Source organism: Indicator indicator, chromosome 32 (genome assembly GCF_027791375.1).
Source record: "Indicator indicator isolate 239-I01 chromosome 32, UM_Iind_1.1, whole genome shotgun sequence".
NCBI lineage: Eukaryota > Metazoa > Chordata > Aves > Piciformes > Indicatoridae > Indicator > Indicator indicator.
The window spans coordinates 5,088,423-5,109,311 of NC_072041.1; positions in this window are offsets into that span (position 1 = coordinate 5,088,423).

The following is a 20,889-nucleotide window of genomic DNA, read 5'->3' on the forward strand; positions in this document are numbered from 1 at the left end:
TAAATAAAAGAATTTGAAAAAAGAAAAAGAAAACCCTTTCACCCAAACTTCAGAGATATAAAAGGGGAAAAAAATCTTCATCTTAATTCAAAATCCTATTTGATCTGTTGTGGCATGAAAATGTTTTTCACTGCATTTTTTCAGTGTGATCTCATGCACCCTGCAAACGGGGTACGCCCAAAACACCAGGTATTTTATGGGACACAAACAGAGCGCAAACATACACAATTAAAAAAAATGGGATTGGTAAATATTTAAATTAATCAGAGCTGGCATCTGTGCAGCCTCCCCTCCCAGAGAGAGGGATGTGTGCAGCTTTGAAAAAATAAAAACTGAATAACATGACCTTTTCCTTCATGTTTGTTAGCTCACTGCAGTTTGGTGGGTTGGAGCAGCCCAGGCACCTCCCAGATGAAGTCCAGCAAGTGCAGCCAGGGCTCCTCTCCTCCCCGCTTGGCAATGGGGTACTTGGGGCTAGCAAAGAGCTGGTGGGGACAGGGCTGGCTCGGGGAGTTGCTCTGACCTGTTTGCAGTTTCACTCCATAATGCATGGGGTTTGTTGTGTTAGTTATTTTTTTCTTTTCAGTGTAATTGTTGGAGGAGTTTATGAAGCTGTTTGCCAAAAAACAATCGACTCCAGGGAGCCAGCTTACACAAAAAGGGTGTGTCACTCGAGAGAGGCCGTGGAGTCATGGAAACCACCACCTTTTGCATTTGCCCAGGTGAAGCCAACGCTTTGTGGATGGCTTGTGAAATCAGCAGAGACCTGCAAGGAAGTGAAGCACGTACACACAAGCGTGCAGAGCACTTAGAAAAGTGGCCCTTTCCACTGGCACCCAAATCTCCCATGAGCAAGGGAGAATGCTAATACTGCAGTCACACAGTCTCTGTCTGAAAGGTCACTCAAACACACCAGTGAAGGCAGCAGGAGTTTTGCACGCAGCTGAATGGTGCACACACCCGGAGAGCTTGTGCTCCTCCAGCATGGCAGTGGCACAGGCAGATGTGTGGGCAATGGCACAGATGTGTGGGCAATGGCACAGGCAAATGTGTGGGCAACAGCACAAATGTGTGGGCAGTGGTACAGACAAACGTGTGGGCAAGAGGGGAGACGTTTGGGCAGGCTGATGAAACCCCCAGCCGAGTGGGCGCCTGTGCAGGCAAAGAGAATCTGCACAGCCGTGAGAACAAAAGGCAGCACCACACCACACAGGTCTCAAGAGCAGAGGTGACAGCTCGGGTGATGGTTCTGACCCATGGACGGAAAGCTGGTGGTGGTAGCAGGCTGGGGGACTGGTGAGGGGAGAAGGGGTGTCTCCTGCGTGAGCCTGCAGCAGTGGGGCACAAGGACCATGCATACAGGATCTTGTGTCAGGATGCAGGAGAGAATTTGGGGAGTTTGTTTGTCTTGCGAGCTGGTGTGTGAAGGCAGGTGGCTGGAGAGGGACCCTGGCTGCATTCTTCTCAGTCTTAGAAAAGAAAACACAGAATTCCTCAGAAGCACTGGCTGCCAGCTGACAGAAAACAATCCACAACCAAAGTGCAGAGAAGGGATTTTAAAGCCACCTGTGAGCATTAGCTCCAGGACTCTCCTGCTATCACAGTGGGCAAAGGAAAAGTGTCCTGAGAGAGGTAGCATCACTATTCCCCACTTTCAGCTGCTCCAAGCATGCTGATAATATTTCAGGTTACTCTGATGACATAAAAAGCCTTCCCAGGCCACCTCCTACTGATGAGCACCGTGGGGCATACAGTACAACCTGGAAAAGCTGAACAAGCAGAGAGTCCACTGGAACAAAGTGCCAGGATCATCCTCAAAATTAGAGCTGGCCATAGCCAGCAAGAACCCCTCTTCCTCTGCAAGAGCCAGCAAGAATCTCTATTCCTCTGGTTTGGCTTCAGTCTGCCACATACACAGAGGGATGATTCGATCCTGGCACTTCTCTTACCTGGAGTCAAAGGTCCCTGACCACAAACCACATCAAGAACCAGCTCCTGCACTTGATGAACCCTGGAGAGAGGAGTACAGACCCCTCAGCATAGGAGAGATGAATGCAGCAATGTTTGGTGCAAGGAAGGAGGGAAACCTGTACAAGCTTTTATGATTCACTGTTGGCTTCCACACACAGATTTACACCAGACCCATGCATGTCTTCAAATGCAATGGCCTGGTCTTCTCCCATTAATAGCCCCTTGTCTTCCCCTTTTGTTAGAGAATCCCAAGGTAGGTACCTGTCCAGTGCTGTTAAACCTCCCAGCAAAGGCAAAGCGTGAGACAGGACTCAGGAACAACACCCAGGTGCTCCAGCCACCACCTTCACAGCCAGGCTGTCCCTAGGCACGGCCCACAGCTACTGCCCAGCCTGCTGCTCCCCAAGGGCAGCTGACAGAGACAAGGGGAGCTCTCTAGACAGATCCTCCCTGCAAGGGGACCACAGGAATGGCCCAGCAGGCCCACAGAGCAGGCAAGTGCCAGTAAGGCTTGGTGCGTCAGCCTTTCTGGCATCGACCTCCCAAACTCATTCAAATATTTCCCTTTTTTTTTTTAATTTAATGTTCCCTATAATTCATCTGTCCCAAAAGATAATCAATAGAGGCCGTAATGAAAATTTGAGCCATATTTTATGATCTGCTGCAGGAGAAAGGGCCACATCAGCAGGACTAGCATCATTTCTGTGTGTGTCCGCCTGCTCGCTGGTCAGATTTCCCTCTCGTCTCTGGCTGCTGACAGGGGCAGCCCCTGGAGGAGAGACTCAAGCCCTTCCCTCCCACTTCAAACAGCAGCTGCTGCAGCCACAGCATGTGGGGAAAAGGGAAGTTCCTACAGAGTGTGAAGGGCCCTGACCCAGCAGCCTCATGGATCCTTCCAAGCATCCCTCAACTTCACAGCTCTGAAACAAATCCTATAGCCCTCAACCAGACGCTGGGGGGAATACAGTGATCATGTTGCAGGACCTGAGGAGTTATTTCTACCCTTCAGGGTAATTCGCTAATCCTTGGCACTGTTGCTCAGTCAAGCTGAGTTTCACATTCCTTCCAAATATCAGCCAGGAGTGAGGGCAGACATTCATGGGGGAAGGAGAGGCTTCCCCCCAAGAGCCTGCCAAACTGCACTGCAGCCTTTCAGGGTTCCTGCCATTGACAGCAAAGACCAAGAAGCACCCTTGGGCTCCCAGGTTCATGAACAGCCACACAGTCATGTACAAGAAATCAGGGTGGGCTCAAGACTTCCACTCCAAACACTAAACAGCAGGAGTCACGGGAGTAAACTGGCTAGCTCATCTCCTCTCCCCCCTGTGCACCAGGGACTGCCAGCTGGGTCTCTGTATTAGTCCTACAAGTATATTCAATCTTCTGAATGATTTGAAAACAGGGATCTGGAATCCTAAGTCTGTTCAATGCCACTGGAAAAACAAGGGGGACGAACATTCCATGGTCCTAAAGCACATTCTCACTTCTAGCTTTAAATATCCATGACCAGTCACTAAGACTATGCTCCTCCATGCCTTGTCCATCTCAGGCAGTTCCACTTCTCTTTATTCCTTTTAGGCACAAACACTACAGATGTTCCCCAACTCATCCATGTTACTACAGTACATATAATTTAGGAGTTGCACTAACCTTCCTTCCCTAGGTGGGTAGTGGCAAGGAGGAGCAAGCACATCTCAGTGCCAGCCTCCACATGCTGCTGTGTGGTTTTCATTCCACATAAATCCCACAGCACTTTCAAGGACCTTCATCTATTCTCCCAGCACACAACTGGCAGGTTAGTTGTTTTTCACACATGCACGTAGATGCAGCCAGGGCTGAAACAAAGGCAAAAGCCTTAGTCCTGTTCCCGGAACCTTTCTCTACCTTGCATTCCCAGCAGCAGGTCCCTTGTCCTCCCTCTCTAAAGGCTGGAGCATATTTCATTGCCTGAAGCTGCCGCGTCCGCAGGGAGCCGGAGGTAACAAAACCGTCTTTGATTTGGCCAAGGGAAAAAATATCAGAAGTGAAAGGCCAGAGTGAGGAATTTATAACAGCAGCTAAGGCAGCAAAAATACAAGCGCCTGACCAGAAGCTGCCCTCCTGCTCAACCTGTCATGTTGTTCAGCTTCTGTGTGTCATGGAGGGGCAGGATGTTGCAGAGTGCACAGGCAGAAACCATCGATTTTCTCCATGCAGGTGTGTACTGCCAGCCTCACAACACCTCTGCTGAACAGAACTCAGCCCTGAGGAGTGAGCTGGAAAGCCTCTGCTCACCCAGAGGTGCAGGTGGTGAGCTCAGATTATCTCACTGCCTGAGACCATTGCCTTGTCTTCACAAAACTGATGTAGCAGCACTGTGCAGGTCTGCTGGTAGTACACCACCTCCCAAGGTAGAAAGCACCCTCTGTCCTGGACTGGCAGCCTGAATTTCCCCCACCAGTGGTCAGCAAAGGCAATAGCCAAATATTTCCACACTTCTTTTTGCTAGTAAACCAACCATCATTGTTTTAAAAAAAGACAACAGAATATTCAAATTAATTGTTACTTCCACCACGCAAATAAGGTGAAGGACTTGCAAGATGAGTCTCAGGACTGTGAATCCAGAGACACAAACAAGCAGCTTTGTGCTTTACATTTACACAGGGAATGGAACTGGCATCCCAGGCAGAACTGAGAAAGCACTGTGCTCTCCAAAGCCTGTCTCTGCACCACGTCCAGCCATCCTCCTTTTAAATCCAGCTGCTAACAAAGCAAGTCTTGCACTGATGCAGGTACCTGCCTACGAGACACTTAGGGCAGAGCATGCAGGGCTGTACCACGGCTGTTGCAGTCACTGCTAACTTGCCCCAGATTTGAACTGGTGACCCTTACTAATATCATCCAGTCCCTTGATATCCTCAGGGAGCAATCAGCACATTTTATTAACCCAGCCAATTTTAGAAGTGCACACGCAGTATTCTAGTTCCTTGTTACAGTTATGCATTATAGGTCCATTCCATACATATGCTCGTGCTGGAGTGATGTGCAGTACTTTAAGGCCATTACTGTGCTGTCACACCAACTGCACAAGGACCATGGGGCTTCACCAGCTCAGCTTTCTCAGAGCACTGAGCATACCCAGTGTCCACAGACATCACTTGCAGAACTATTCTAACCTAAGACAAAGCCTCAGAGACCCCCAGAACCAAATCCATTTTTTAAAATGACATGTGTGCACCCATTGCTCCCCGGAGTGCACTAATTGCTTTTGCTGGTTTTAAAAGTCAGAGGTATTTCATCAAAAAAAAAAAAAATTAGCAAGTACATGGGAACTCAAGAGGCATCCTCAGATTTCGGATGGAAAATTCACATATATGCAGAGATATTTGCTGCCCAAACAGTCAAACTTCAGGTTTACTGCATGACATGCCACAGCGGAATTCTTCACTTCACAGTGAAGGTGGGAGAAGAAGGAGTTAAAGTAACCTGACCAAACTCAAAGAGCAATTTAGTCAGAGTAGGAGAAGATAAGATTTCTGTCTGTGCTCTAACCACTAGGTTATCCCCTTCATTGCTAAATAAACTTCACAGTCTAAGAGGAGACTGATATTGCCACTCCAAGCCTCCTGGTTTAGTTTGTGCTTTAACTCTGCTTTTTTTTTTCCTCTCTCTCTCTTTTTTTTTTTTTTATCCCAGGATGACACCCCTACAATAAGGAAGCTGCTCAGCAGGGGATCAGTCCAGGGCCACACTTAAGTTACCCTCTGGTTCAGGGAATCTCACTAGAAAGATGGCCAGCAAGAACAGAAACATTTTTCTGCATCCTGAAATAAGGAGACAATCTGAGTCCCTGCAAACACAGCCCCACAGATTCAGACACCCAGAGTCTAGTTCTAGACCCACCTGCTCTGGTCTGGCTGGAGAGTCACAGTCCAGAACAAACTAGTCACAGACAACGCATGTGGACAAATTGTGTACGGAAACAAAATGTGAAGGAATCTCAGGTTAAAACAAAACCAGGACAGACTTGTCAGGCTGCTAAGCAGAGGAACACAGCAGGTCTCCTTAGAAGCCTGTACTTACCGTAGCAGGAAGCAACCACACATTCTGGGTGCGGAAGCACATCCTGGGACAGGCTCATCACATAGTTCTTGTGAAAACCAGTCCCCATTGTTGAGCAGAAACCCAACAGGAAGCAAATCCCTGCTTCTTTCTAGGTAAAAGCAGTTCAGCCCCACCATTTGCTGGGAACTTTTAGGTGAGATTTTTTTCTCTGAGTAAATTGGTTTTTTCCTTTTATGAAGCTCAGCTCTCTTTCAAAGGAAGCAGAGCTGAAGGTGACCAGTGCTCATTTTTTTACTCATCATTTTATGAACATGTTAACCTTAATTCACAAATGCTCTACAGAGGGAATTTCCTTGTATTTCATTTTTCATACTTGATTAACAGTGTTTCAAAGATGTGGGGGTTTTAAGAATAAAGAAGTTACCTCATACAAACTTGTAGTGGGGTTACTGCAGAGCTACCTCTCTCATTTCTATTTAGATTTTGTAGAAATTTGTTACTAATTAATTTGAACCCAGCCAAAATAATTGTTTCCATGCAGGCCATCAGTTTAACTACCACATCTGATGTTAAATGGGAATAAATCTTTTATACATAAGTGTTTACATTATATAATACAAACACATCCTCTACCTTTCTCCTCTCTTTTCAGCACTTACACTCCAGATTTCCTTTGGGAATTTTTGTGTTGGAAAATGGGGAAAAAGTCAGCTCCATGGCTGCACTTGGAGGTCTCCATGCTTTCATGTTTACAAGGCATATAGCGTTTGGACAACATGCTTAAAGTAAGCACTTGCTCCTCTACCTTATTGTTTAATGGATGTTTTCCTTCCAATACTTTTATTTATGAAAAGATCCTTTTTTGTTTTCCAAAAGCCAGGCTTTATAGAGGAAACATTCTGCCCTCAAATCATCATCTCCAGGCCAAGGAAAGCTGGTTAGGACGTTCCCCATGTATTGCACACACATATCTGTACGTGGAGATTCTTAATCTTCACCCACCCAAGATTAAGGCAAGGCAAATGATGAAATCGATACCAATGTAGACAGCAACATCTATTGCAGCTTCAATGTTTTTGTTACATTTTGTCTCAGCTATGAAAGCAGCATGATTTTAATGTGATTGTTGTTGTTTATGCAACACAAAGTCTCTGTTGTTAGATGCTGAGTACTTATGCAAATGCCCTATTTTCTTTATGGAACCCCCTTCCTTTGACACCTCATGCGAGTAAAGAAAATATCTGAGTGTTTGCAAGATGAGGATCCATTTATATTTAAGACTCCATTACTGATAAGGAGGCAAAGAGTGTCCTTAAGGTGGACATAAATTATAGTTATACTAATTTTAAGGCCCTTAGTCTCTGTCCTAGTGATGCAGCAGAAGAGCTTTTGAATAAAGGAGAATCTTCTCTCACAGCAGTTTCTGTTCTTTCCGTTCATGAATCAAGCCCTATCCTATATATTTATAAATGTTTTCTCTCTGTATGCATGCCTGAATACCTCTTTGAGGTTTAACACTCCTGCACCCATGATTCAAACATAACAAATCAAAAATAATTTTGCAAGTGACTACGACGGGCATTTCCAGAAGTTACATCACGTAACAAGTCATGCAATTAAACTTTAATGAAAAAATAAAAACAAAAACACCATGCAGCCCCTACTGCTTGCTTTTTCAAACAATCCACCACCAAAAAAAAAAAGCAGGACGTTAAGAAGAAGAAGAACCTCTGACTAAAGCTGTGCTGTAAACAATTTTTTCCTAATGAATTCCACCTCTTTACTCCACTGAATCAGCAGAGCCGGATGGAATTTCTCTCCTCTCTTCCTTCTCTCTGTATAAAAGGATGTACTGCTGACAAAACTAGCAACCCATGAAGATCACTTCCCCGAGGTGAGATGCCTTCTGCCAGCATTTCTGCTTTCAGGGGGTTATAGTCTAACACCCTCCTCCTCCCTGAGATGCAGTGCCTGGCTCTGAGCTGGCCCCTTGAAACCAGCAGGACCTTTGGTGTTGTAACATTAGAGCTGGGGCAGGCAGCATTAACAGAACTGTCTTACGGTGACCACCAACGTCCCTGCACAAGAATATTTCTCTTGTACATTGTACAGACACAGTTCTTCCAAAATTCTAAGCACCTGCTCTTTAAGATGCATGACTCCAGCTGACGCTTTGGAAGGCTTCACCTGGAGCTCTCAGTCTTAAACACCTCTCCCAAACCTCACCTGACTCTGGACATACTGCTCCTCTCTTTCACTCTCACCTTCTGCTAATATTTCTCCACACCTGCAAATGAGAACCTTTTAAAATCAAACCTTTTATTTCACGTCTGCTGAGATCATATCAGCTGATGAAAGGTAACTGCAGTTTATACAAGGACAAGAGACAAGAAAGGAGTTGTCATTTCCAAAATGTTAGGAAAGGCACAAAGGAAGAAGAGTCACAGCTGGACCATGAAAACCACCAAGGCCCTGGACTAGGACACACACACACACACACACACAAACCCTTGAGCAGTTCCACTGGCTCCAGTTCATCCACTGTGGCAGAGTTAGGACTTGGCACTGTGAGAAGTAAATTCAAGCTTTAAAAAATCAGGACAACTGCAGCCTCCCTGTCTCTCTGACATTTTTTTTCCTAATGTTTGAATTTGGGGATTTTCTGCAGTGTGTAACAAAAGCAGCTCTGAAATCCAGAGAATTTTACAATGTTTTATGTAGTTTGCTTGTCAACATTTATCTTTCTCACTGTAGCTCTTTCAGATAGTGACATAATCAGTTTGTTGAGGGCTTTGATTTTCTTGACCTAGCCCCCTAAACCGTAATTTCTGGATTCTGGATACTGCAGAGCGAGACTAAAATAAATTTAAAGTCTGTAAAATATATAAGGAAAAAAGAAATAATTGGGAAGGTGTCATGGCCATATTTTTGTCTTTAATATTTTTTTCCCTGCTTGTGTAATAAAGAAATTTTGGACTAATCAGTACCATTATTTTTTCCCCCATCTGCTAAAATGGATTTCAGTTTTTAACCGAGGCTGAGTTTCCTTAATGCATTTAAATGATTTTCAGTGAAACATACATTTGGACAGCATTTTTTACAGGTCACTGTATTGTATTTCAAAATCAAAGATCTGTCTGTAAGTAAAGAATATTCTCTTCCAGTTACAAAGCACCCTTTCTCCCATCAGGTAAGGTTGGTAGAATCATAGAATCAAGAAGGTTGGAAGAGACCTCAAAGATCATCTAGTATCATGGAAATGCAGCCAGTCACCTCTGATGGGCAAGAGAAGACAGCTTGGTCTGAGCAGAGGGAGGGGGAAAGCAGCTCTGGTCAAAAGCAAAGGGACAGATCCCCACTGCTGAGGGAAATTTCCTCCTGTGCAGGCAACCAGCTTCTCCTCATAGGCACCAGTTCAGGGACACTCATAAATTATAAAATAATTTCAAAAAAAGAAGCTCTAAAATCTCATGTGATAATCTGCAGACATCTGCCAGTGCCAGAAAACTGCTTTACAGTTTGGGGTACAACCTAGGGGCCTCTGCTATAGGAAGCAAACAGGAGGATGCTTCTTCAGTTGTCAGAAGAAACACCAATTCACACAAGAAGACAGTCAGAGTTTCCACCCTCAACAGTGTCCCAAGGAAGAGCTGCAAGAAAACCACAAGGGAGCTCCTGGGTTTTAAGACAAATGAGAAAGACAACTTGAAGGGGAATCAGAATGACAGTCACCCGAGGAGGAGGAATCCCAGGCTGCTTTGACCACATCTCCACGCCACCCCATAGCACAAAACAGTGCCAGGCACAGGGCTAAGCACAGCAAAATAACACAGATGCTGGCTTTTAAAATGGGTTTGATTCAGAGGCTGGAACCTGGCAAAGTCTCACCCAGTATGGATTTGCCACTACCCCCAGTTTGGAAAGCCAACTGTCCTATTCCCAAGCCTCTGCCCAAATCACGCAGGAACCGCCTGCCTCCCTCACACCGCTGAATGCATTGGGGTTTCTCTTCCACACAAAAGATTTTTTCCCCCCCATTTCAAACCTGCCACAGGTTAAAAAAGGGGAAGCAAATCTGGTCAGGGTGTAGCAGACTGCACTAACGAGCAAAGTGCTCTTTTGTAGCTTCAATGAAGACCTAGTTCCAGCACTCCATCTCACCCATTTAGCATGAACAGAGAAGAGATCCCATCAAACAGGAGCTGGGTTGGGCTATGAAAGCTGGGATTAGACATCTGGAAAACCATCTGAGAAAGCAGGCTTGGGAAGGCAGTGGGGGACTGAATACCTTATCCTCCCTGTCTGGTAAACACTTCCAACAATCTCAGCACACTCACTACGCATCCTCCCAAGCTCAGGTGTGCGACAAGACAGGCGTGTAGAGACACAACCTACCAACCTACCAACAACAGGAAGGGAGACACCATCCTCGGAGACCCCAAGACAAATGAAAGGGTGCAGATAAAGACCAGAAGGCAGGTGGCAGGTACAGCAGTGCCAAACAGCAAAAAATCAAACTGGAATGCACAAAGTATCTCAAGTACTGCAGGAAACTACATTCCACCTTGACCTAGAGAGCAGACCTGGGAGCCCCAATCTCTGGATGCAGGTGGAAGGGACTGGCTAGAGGTCACACCAAGCAAAACTGTCTCTTTCAGAGACCCAACACAGCTACAGAACAGCTCCCCTAACTCAAGATTTGAATTTTAAACACTAACTTAGATTTCTAGGTTAGAAAGCATTTCCCATTTGCACTCTGGAGCTTTCCAGTTTCCTTGAGGATGAAGAGTGATGAAGCCTAAACACCAGACTGATAACAAAACCGAGAAAGAGAGAGCTTGTGGGGGCCTGGTGGTTCCCACGACTGCCTTAGCAGAGCTGTTCTTCCTGCTTGGAGCCACGAAGAGTTGTACAGGGAGATCAAACCTGCCCTGCAAAGTCCCAAATCCAAGTCATGCAAATTCCAGCCTTCCTCCAAGCACTGATACCAACACATCTGACTTCATCAGATGGATGAAGGAAATGGAAAAAGGGGAGGGCGGGGGGGGCCTTACTACCTACATACACACCCCCCACCTCAGGCAAAAGTGGGGGTGTGAATAATGGAGCAGGTTCAGCAGCCAACATCGTTCAGGGTCGAGTCAGTAATCCTCTTTTTCCATTTCCGTTTGCTATTTGATGTAATTATAGTTTTTGATTGAAATCCACACGGAGTGTAACCCCTCTGCTTAATGCACTGCTCAAATCCTTGGGTACACAACCAGGCTGCTCCCCAGACTAGCCTGGAATAGGAAACCATTTCAATGCCAAAAATAAGTCTTTGCTTTCTGTGGTAACGCCCTCAGTCTTGGCTCAGCCTCTGCTACACCCACCAAAGGAGCAGGGCAGGGAGGTTAAGAGGGCTGCCTGATACCACCCATGGGCTAATGGCTTTATGCTAGAAGCTGAACCTGCAAGAGGGATGAAAAACTTTTGAAGGCCTTCTTTAACAGCCAGATTCCAGGACAGGCTCATGGCAGCAAGAACACAGGACCTGGAGCCTGGCTTCAGCTTTCCCAGTGGATTTGCTGCTATCCAAACCATAAATAGTAACAACCTGAAGCTCTGTTCTGCCTTTGTGTGGGGTAAGCAGTGGTTTGTGTCCTGAAAGGCTTCTTGAGGATAAAATGAAGAGGAGATATTCATAGTGCAAAGTAGAGCTGGGAGATCTACCTCACTGCGAAATCAGATCGCCAGAGCTGGTTTTTCCTCTCCAGCTCACTCTGCACCACTTGGCCAAGAATGCAGGGCAACAGCTAGACCAGGCCAGACACCAAACGAGTACCTGAGCAATTACAGCCCACAGAGGGAGCAGCCCACAGCAGTGTGACTGAGATGGCAGCAAAATCCCTGATACTTGTGGTCAGAAACTGCCTAGGAATTAGCAGTTTCGGGTGCTCAGTGGACACTGGATATCAAAAGGAAAAGGGTTCTCTGAGGACTTCACACCCAGATTGGAACCTCAGCCATTGCACAAAAACCTGATGTGGGTTGGGGAGGTATGTAACACATAGACTTGCCCCCAAAAAAGCAACCCATCCTAACAGATGGAGTGAGATAATCTCAGGACGATGATCCAAGGTACAATTTTAGTCAAGATACAGTAAAAAATGTTCATTCTCCTATACAGGAGAAACTCAGAGTTGTTTCCTCCATGCCTGTATTGCTTGAAGCAGTCCTCAAGCAAGCGCAAGGTGAACGTGATGAGAAAATAGTAACTCAAAGTCTTCCCCAGCTGGGGAACAGGATCTCTGGGATTTGAAATGTGATGTAACAATTCCTGTTCCACATCTCTGTTTGCAGGAGAATGAAGCCCTCAAAGTTACTCTGTGAGATTTTCAGACTGTTAGAGAAGCTCAGAAAAGTCCAAGAAAGCTGCTAAGCTTTGGATGCTTCTACACCCTGAGTGGCATGCAGCCAACTCAGTGGATGACCTTTGGAACCAAACATGGCTCTCTGGACCTGATTCTGTGTGGCTCAGCCTTTACAGCATCATTTACGTCAAGGCCAAGCAGGCAAAGCAGCCTGATCAGAAGAGGACTGTTATGATCAACTTTACGAAGGTGAAAGGGAGCAGATAATCTGCCCATCCCTTTCCATTTCTTACCAAAGAGGAGTCCTGGTGAAGGAGGAGGTCACTGAACCAGCCTCTGGGGCTGGAGGTACCTTCACTGGCAGCACTGTGACTCAGGAGTGAATCAGAGGCAGGCTGGGCCTGGCTGTGGACAGGCCAGGCAACAGCAGGAAGATGAGGCCAGTGAAGCAAGAGAAGCATCGGCCACATGGGAAGTGCAGGGCCCCTGGGCTGGAAAGCAAAACCTGCCCAAGGCTTCCACACTTCTAGGAACTCTCAGTCATTGACAGAACCTGTTAATGGGCTGAGCCCCAATCACTGCTCACCAGCAGGAAATGGGTAGCCATCACAGAGCACAGCACAGTGCCCACTGACACATCTGCTGTCCTGTGCTGCCCCTTTTTGACGTTCCCCACAGCTGAAGCAGTCTAGGACTAGGGGGAACGGAATAAAGCTGGAAGTGGGGAGATTCAGGCTGGAGGTGAGAAAGAAGTTCTTCACCATGAGAGTGGTGAGAGCCTGCAATGGGTTGTCCAGGGAGGTGGTTGAGGCCCCATCCCTGGAGGTGTTTAAGGCCAGGCTGGATGGGGCTCTGGCCAGCCTGATCTAGTGTGAGGTATCCCTGCCCATGGCAGGGGGGTTGGAACTAGATGATCCTTGTGGTCCCTTCCAACCCTGACTGATTCTATGATTCAGCAGAACCCTGCTTTCCAAACAGCTCTCCCAACTCCGCTCCAGCCCCTTCTTCTTAGTGGGCCCAGGCAGCCAGTTTTTTCTCTCTCCTCATCAGATACCTGTGTCTCTCTGAAATATTCAGATTATTTGGTTTTGTTCTCTTCTCCCCCACATCAAATCCTCCCCCTTCTTGTGGAAGCAGTGGATTTCACCCAGGCACAGGAGGCTAATTTACACCCTTCAGGGTTTAAAATAGCAGTGGCGTAAATGAAAAGTCCAATTTCTTCAAATTTGCATTGTAAAACCATCCTTCAACTTCCTTGAAATAAATTTTACTATTTTATTAGTGCAAACAAAATGGTAATAAAACACTAATACAGCGCCTTGTATCCAGGGGAAGAGCTAAAATTAACATAGACCAAGCAGTGTTTGCTATTACATTCAATTACCTTTTTACTTGAGATTTACATTCTCATCCCCTTAATCTCCATAGTGGTGGCTTCGAAATCGTTACCCACAGTCATTCCTGCATTTGGAAGGGACAGCACGAAAGCCACTCACTTGCCACCTCCACTCCTTGCTGCCAGCATCCGGGTGCCAGCCGCTTCCCTCGAGATCCATGGGCAAGTCTCCCCAGAGCCCCTCATCAGCAAGTACATTCACCTTCCCCTATTCATCTCACTCAGGTCTTAAATTCTAAACTCCAGACCAACCCAGGAGCAGCAAAACCACAGCCCATGTTCCGTAGCTGCTTTCTGCCTAGCTCTGAAAACTGTTCCTTAATTCTCAGCCACAAGCCATGTTGCAGGCAAGGTTTATTATTTCTCCTGGACAGATACAGAAACTAAAGCAAAGACTGAGGCTGAAGGCAGCAGTTCCCAGCATAAATCTGGAACAGAGTATTTTGCAATGGAAGTATTAGAGCTTTCATCTGGGACTCGCGGAATTCAGGCTCTGCTCTGGCGTTATTTAATTGGGATTGTCTCCTCCAACCCAGGGGTCCCAGATACAGAGGCTGGATTCAGGGCAAGATCAGCTCCACGGCTGATGGAACTGTGAGAGAACCTGCACTGAAAAGAAAGGACACTAAGGATCCAAATCCCAGCAAATGCAATACAGGGAACACACTTCTCCCGTATCAGGGGAAGAGTTGTAACTGGCAGCATCCACAGTGCTACCCACAACTTTGTCCAGTAATTTTGATACACCCAAACAGATTAATTAAGCACTGTGTAGCATCTCTCTTAACCTGGCCAAGAAAAGACACGACAGCCTTTCAGCCCAGCGTGCTCACACCCTGCTACTCCAACATTACAGGACCACTACAGCACTGAACAGAGACAGCAGCTAAGAAGTAAAGGACAATTTGGGAAGGTACTAGCCAGCATCCCAGGGAAGAGCATCTCCCTAGAGAAACAGATCTTGAGTGCCGCCCAAGCCCAGCGCACCTGTAGTGAAGGTACAACGCATGGACTGCGTGCAAGTGCCTGACAGAGCTGTCACCACCTGTTCAGATGGGACAACACTTCTGACTGTTCTGACCAAGCTCCAGGAAGCCCACAGGCACTGTGTGGCCCTGATATAAGTACCGGAGTAAGCACCAATGAAGTAGCTGCAACAATCCTGCTGAAACCTAACCTCACCAGAATCCATTTTGTTCCATCTAGCACAAGGTCACTCTAATTTTTAGTGCTCTTTGGGCAGCTATCCCACAGCTCCCAATTCTTCTTTTGAAAGAAGAACTTTGCAGGTGATTCAGCACAAGATTTTGTGTCAATGAGAACCTGCTGGTCAGAGTTTTCCTGTGACAGGAAGGTCTATATCCTAGCACTTGGTGGCACTCAGGAGTCCTCTAGGCAGTATTCCCAATGGCTGCCTTCAAGGTCCTCTTCCTTTTCTCAACAAACCCCTTTGGTTTCCACATTTTGTCCCATGACTTGCACATCTGTCCCCTGAACTGTTCATCTCTCCCTTCTCCTTAACAGCACATGGTCTATCCTTCCCCTCTAGCCATCCTGATCTCCATGACTAGAGAGGAAGGACCATGCGAAGCATCAGTCTGTAGAATACTCCTAGAATAAACAATAAATCCTCTCTATCCAAGCAACAAATGTGTCCCCAGGAAACCTTTCACCTGTCCACCTTCTAGAAGGCAGCACAAAAAGGTCCTTGTACAAACAAAATTATCACAGGACATCTGAGCAAAACAAAAAAACCCAAACAATAAAGAGTAGGAAGAAGAAACATGCCCAGCAGCACAGGGCTCAGGTTGGTTTCAGCTGGTCTTCTGCCCCTTTTTTCTGTTCTCTTTCCCCTGTTCCCCTGAACAAAAGAAGTTTGTTGTCAGACTCAAACATTTCCTGGGCCTTGTCTGAGTTCCACCTTGTTTTCTTTTTCTCTTCTCCCCACCCTGTATAAATAAAGCAAAAACCAACTGGCACCACCTGTGATGAAAGGACAACTAAATGTAGAATTTTATCTTTTTTTTTTCTTTTCTTTTCTCCTCCTTTTTTCCCCCTTTTTCTTGGCCAGAAGTTTTGAGCAAAGGACAAAAGGTATTGTTGGATAAGCACAATCCAGTGGCTGAGTCACGCTAAGACACTAAAGTGCTGGCTGCTGGTGGGGTGGAATAAGCCAAGCTGCTGCTTCGCTAAATGCAACGAAACTGCCAGCAGCACCACTGCAAGTTCTGCCAGCTCCAAAGTGCAAGGGGCAACAGAAGATTCTCATAGTAAGAAAAGGTGCAAAGAACTCAAATATTAAATCCCAGTACAAACATCTTTACCTAAGGAATATCAGGAGGAAAGACTATCACAAAAAGGCTGGACAGGCCCCTTCCTGAAGACTTGAAAGGTTGTGAAGGTCATAGTAAAGCCAGCTATGAGCCTTACTTCTGATAAGTGAAGACTAAGATGCCGCCTTCAGTTCTCTGTCCAGGTCTATAGATTTTGATCTCATGACATAAGTCAAGCCCACAGCTGGCCAGTGCTGTGAGCAGCCTCCTTGCCCCCAGCTTTAAGCTCTTTCAGGCAGGGAGCTCACACTGCTCTGGCAGCCCCAAGCACAACCAAAGGGCAGGGGGCTTCCAGGCACTACCATGAAGCAGAAAATCACCAGCCCATTCCTGGCTGCAAATTAAATGGTGCCCCAAGCAGGCACTTGCTCACAGCATGTTCAAAAACACACTGCAGACCCTGCTACTCAATGGTGCATCTGGGGGAGCTGGAGCACTGGCTGTTTATTTTATGATGCACTTTGGTCCCTCTCGGTTGCACTGTTATCCTACACCTGTTCGTTCCCCTTTCTCTGGGCTGATAACAGACATTGTGTGGAGTGGTGGCCTGGCCCAGCTCTTTTTGTTTTTAATGAGACACGTATATTTGGTTCCAGACTATCAATAGTCAGAGTCAGGGAAGAGGCAGAAAATTTCCCTCAACAGGCATAATCAGTTCAGCAGAATGATGTCAATCAAGGTCCACAAATGGGTTTAGAGAGGACAAATATTTTGGTTGATCAACCCTCCCTGGAGCAAATCCTGCTCCCCCAGTGCAGCACATCTCCTCTGGAACCCAGGCTCACACAGGGTGTTACACTGCTGCTCAGGTTCTTTAAAGCAGACACAGGCCTGGCCTCTTTCCACAGGCCTGGCATCACTTCATGGCAGACCCCATGACACACGGAGGCGGCTGAGAACAGGGAATCATGCTTTTCCAGGAAGAGGGAATCCAGATATTCTGGTTTACAAATTTTCCCATCTGGATTTGTTTTGCTGTTCATAGGGTAGATCACCAGAGATAAAGAAAGAAAAGTCAAGAAATATCAGAGCAGTGGCAGCCCCAACAAGCTCAGATGAATTTCTTGTATGTCACAATCTCCTGTTTGGGCAAAAATTTGAATGCATTTTCCAGTAGCAACACAGATAAACTGGCATCCCCCCGGGGCTCTTTCAGTTCTGCTGCTGCCTAAGGGCTCTGTGACGTAGGAACTGAAGAGCTTGGACGTGCCCGCTCTCAAGACTGTCTCTGTAAGGACATGGTAACTTCACTGCCACTTGCATTGCAAAAGTAAAATCAGCTGAGTCTTCTTAGGGTGAAGCCCATGAGAAGAGCCTACAGAGGAGAGGGTTATCACTTGAAACAGCTGCAAAGAATGAATGCATTGGGAAAATCCTGCACAAGTTCCCAAATGGCACAGGAAGGACTGGGTAGGTCACCTCCATCTAACAGAACCAGTAGCTTCATCTCTCCTCTGCAGCACAGAGCCTGTTTTCTGGGGAAGAATAGTGACTGGATGGTCTAGGAACAGATCTCTCAAGCCCTACCAAGCTCTACCCCTTCTCTCAGTTAAGACCAGGCCCTACAGGACCTGCTGTGGCTGCTCTTCCCACCTCTGCATCTTCATCCCAAGGCTCTGAACTGGCTTCCGCAGTCCCTGTCTCTCCAGGTACAGAAAGGCAACTGCAAAGTAAATTAGATATGGACCTGGACCCCAAACACTGCTGTAGGAAAAAGCAGCCTGAGGTGTGGAGCCTAGGGGCCAGGGACTGCCATGCTGTGTACTTTGTCCTCCCCTGTCACCCCTAAGCCAGGCTGCTGAATTTACACAGCAAGGACGACTTGGTAAAGACAGTGTGGCGGCTGTCAGCTGGGAGCCTCTGCACACTAAGCTCCTGGTTAAATGTTTTCATCAAAACCAGAGCGAGAAAGTGCAGAGCAAACACCACCAATTAGAGGCTGGGATGAAGCGTTCCTGCCAGCAGATCTGGTGAGAGGGGCATGAGTCACCTTAACCCTTTGGGAGCCAGAGCCAGCACAGCTCCAGAGGAGAAAGGAGGAAGATGGGAGAGGAAATTTCTCACAACCCTTTCATTTACATTTGCTCATTTTCATTTATTGGGAGGAAGCTGGATTCTAGAGTGAACACTCCCTGTGTTCAGGGCCACATTATCCCCTTAACCTCTGCCCTCACCATTCTCATACCTGGAGGAGCCTGAACCATGCAACACACCCACTCCAGGGAAGGTGGCCGTGAGCTATTCTGGAGAGCTGGACAGCAGCTCAGAGCAGAGGCTACCAGATGTGTGTTCATAAGGTCTGGGGTTGGCCACCCCTCAGGCCACCTCTACCTTCCAAGTCCATTCCAGCAAACAGAAAATAGCACAAGAGATCTGTTGATGGCTAAGGTGTCAATAGCAGTACCATGGCAGTACTCAATGCTCATTGCAAGATGAAAGGATTTGTTTTGGACAAAATGCTTCCCCATCAGACACAGGACAAAATGCAGCCAGCAGTAAGAGAAGAATGGGGATCAGGATCAGGATTAGGCAGGTATGTCCCTCTTGCCCTAGACTGCCTCTGCCAGGCTGCCAATTCTCCAGTTTCTGAAGATGTAAGAGGTGATCAAAACTGAACTGGATTCTTGGGCTCAACTCCCTTTCAGTGCAAATAACATGCTCCTTTTGTACCACGATTCAGTGCTGACAAGCCCAAAGTTCAGCTTTCTAGTAGCACCAAATGTTGCAAGATTACAGCTATTTGGAGAGGTTGATCCCTAATTCTGCAACAAACCCTAAAGTTAGAACTACACTTTTGCTCTCTGTCACTCAAACACCCACTGACTCCACCTCAGCACAGGACTGAGCAGACTGTATGTGGACCAACTCCACCTACTACAGAATCCAGCAGAGACAGTACTGCTGTGACAGGTGGCACTTTGGCAGCTTTCTGCAGGAGAATCTCCCCTCAGTCAAGCTCCCCAAGTTGAGATGGGGGACAGAAACAGGTACAGGGTGGTGCTGATGCTATGCAGATCGAGAGGCATCCACCCAAGACAAGGAAGCTAAAAGCTAAGAAAAGATAAATTAACATAGCAACTTCTAATTGTGAGATTCCTTCCAATGTAGGGTATGGTAGGGCTGTGTGTGGGGCAGTCTAGGACCTGGCCCTCCACAGTTACATGTGTCCAGTGCTGGGGGCCCCAGAAGCTGTGAATTTCAAGCATACCAGGACTACTGGAACAGACGGTCTCAGATCCTGCTGAGCCAGCTTGTGGCTGTATTCAAAATTGAGTAAATTTACAGCTGTAAGCTGGGAGTTTATACAACCCCTAACTTGTTAGGGATGGCTGACCAAGCCAGAACGATCACTCCCCAGCCGACAGCATGCTTATTGGGTAGACCTTTGAGTGCCTGCTATCTTTTATTATCTTTCTTTCTCTTTTTCTTTTTCATTGGAGGGGGGGGAGTAAGAAGGGAGATGTCTATTTTTGTTCCTTTCTTCACCAAAGACAGACTGAGATCAAATCTCGGGTTCAATCCACTTGCCCAACCAGTGATCATCTCCTTGGACAAGGCTGCTGTATTTTTCTCACTCTGTGCTGAGTCTTGCAACTCAGCTCCACTGAATAGCTCCAGAGAATTCAATGTAGTATCACCAGAGTTAGCAAGGCTGCTCTCAGGCTGGCCCCTTTTGCATGGACACTTCCTTCCCCATCCACACCAGAGCCTACAAATGCTACTCTGCTCCAGCCTGGGCTGCAGTAACTAGCCTGAATTTAGTGCAGCAAATACAGTACCCTGCAAAGACCTTCCTTCCATCTCCTTTGCAAGGATGAAAAGCTGAAGCAGTAACAGACCTGAAGTGATCTGAAACTGGATTCACAAAGCAACACAAGGAGTCTGCCAAGTAACAGGCAGGCAGCAAGTGTAACACAGGACTCCAGGAGCCCTCTGATGGGAACAAAATCGGCATCATTCACTGTGCCTGCAAGTGAAAACACTCTCCAGCCCGAGGAAAGCACAGGGCTTGCCTGCATGTAACAGCCTCAACCTCACAGTCTTGATTTTTATTACAGCACAGTCCCAGTTCTTGTCTGAAAGGCATTTTCAGCAGGAAACCCAAACACGACCCAACTGCAACAAGGCTGGAAGAGGAGCAGGGACTCTCCTGGGACTCACGTCTCTGTATGACCATGGAAAAGGCAAGGACAGCCCCCCCCCAGCTTCAACGATGCACACATTCATGAGCACGAGATGCTGAAGCGTGATGAGAGGGACAAATAGCTACCTCAGTCACATTGCTGCAGGCTCCCCATTCGCTGCCCTGGGAGGATGCAGTTTTTTAGGCTAAGGAACATTAACAGGTCTCCCCTTTACCCTCCACTCCATTCTGAATACGTAACAGCCCAGAACATCAATAGTTTAAAAGAGTTAAAGAGCCAGCTGAAGCTGAAGCTTTAGGGACTCACTCAGGCAGGATAAAACACTCTTTAGCATCCATCCACCATGTAAGAAAATCAAGTAAATGGGGGCCTTTGGTGAAGTCTTAAACAGGAGACTGAAAAAGGGAAAATTTCCTCTCTCCCTGCTCTGTGAGCAGGGATCACACTGCCTGCTGCCTCTCCCACAGTTTAAAATACTTAAGTCCTCCAAGGTGCAGCTTAATTTTCTTTTTTAAAGAAGAAAAGTGTCAGTCTAATTAGATAAATCCTCCAAGCACGTGGCCCAGAGTTCGTCATGGAAATTAACCTCCTTGAAAGATCACAGTGACTGAAATAAGAAACTGTGTGTTTTGGCATAGTGCAGTGAA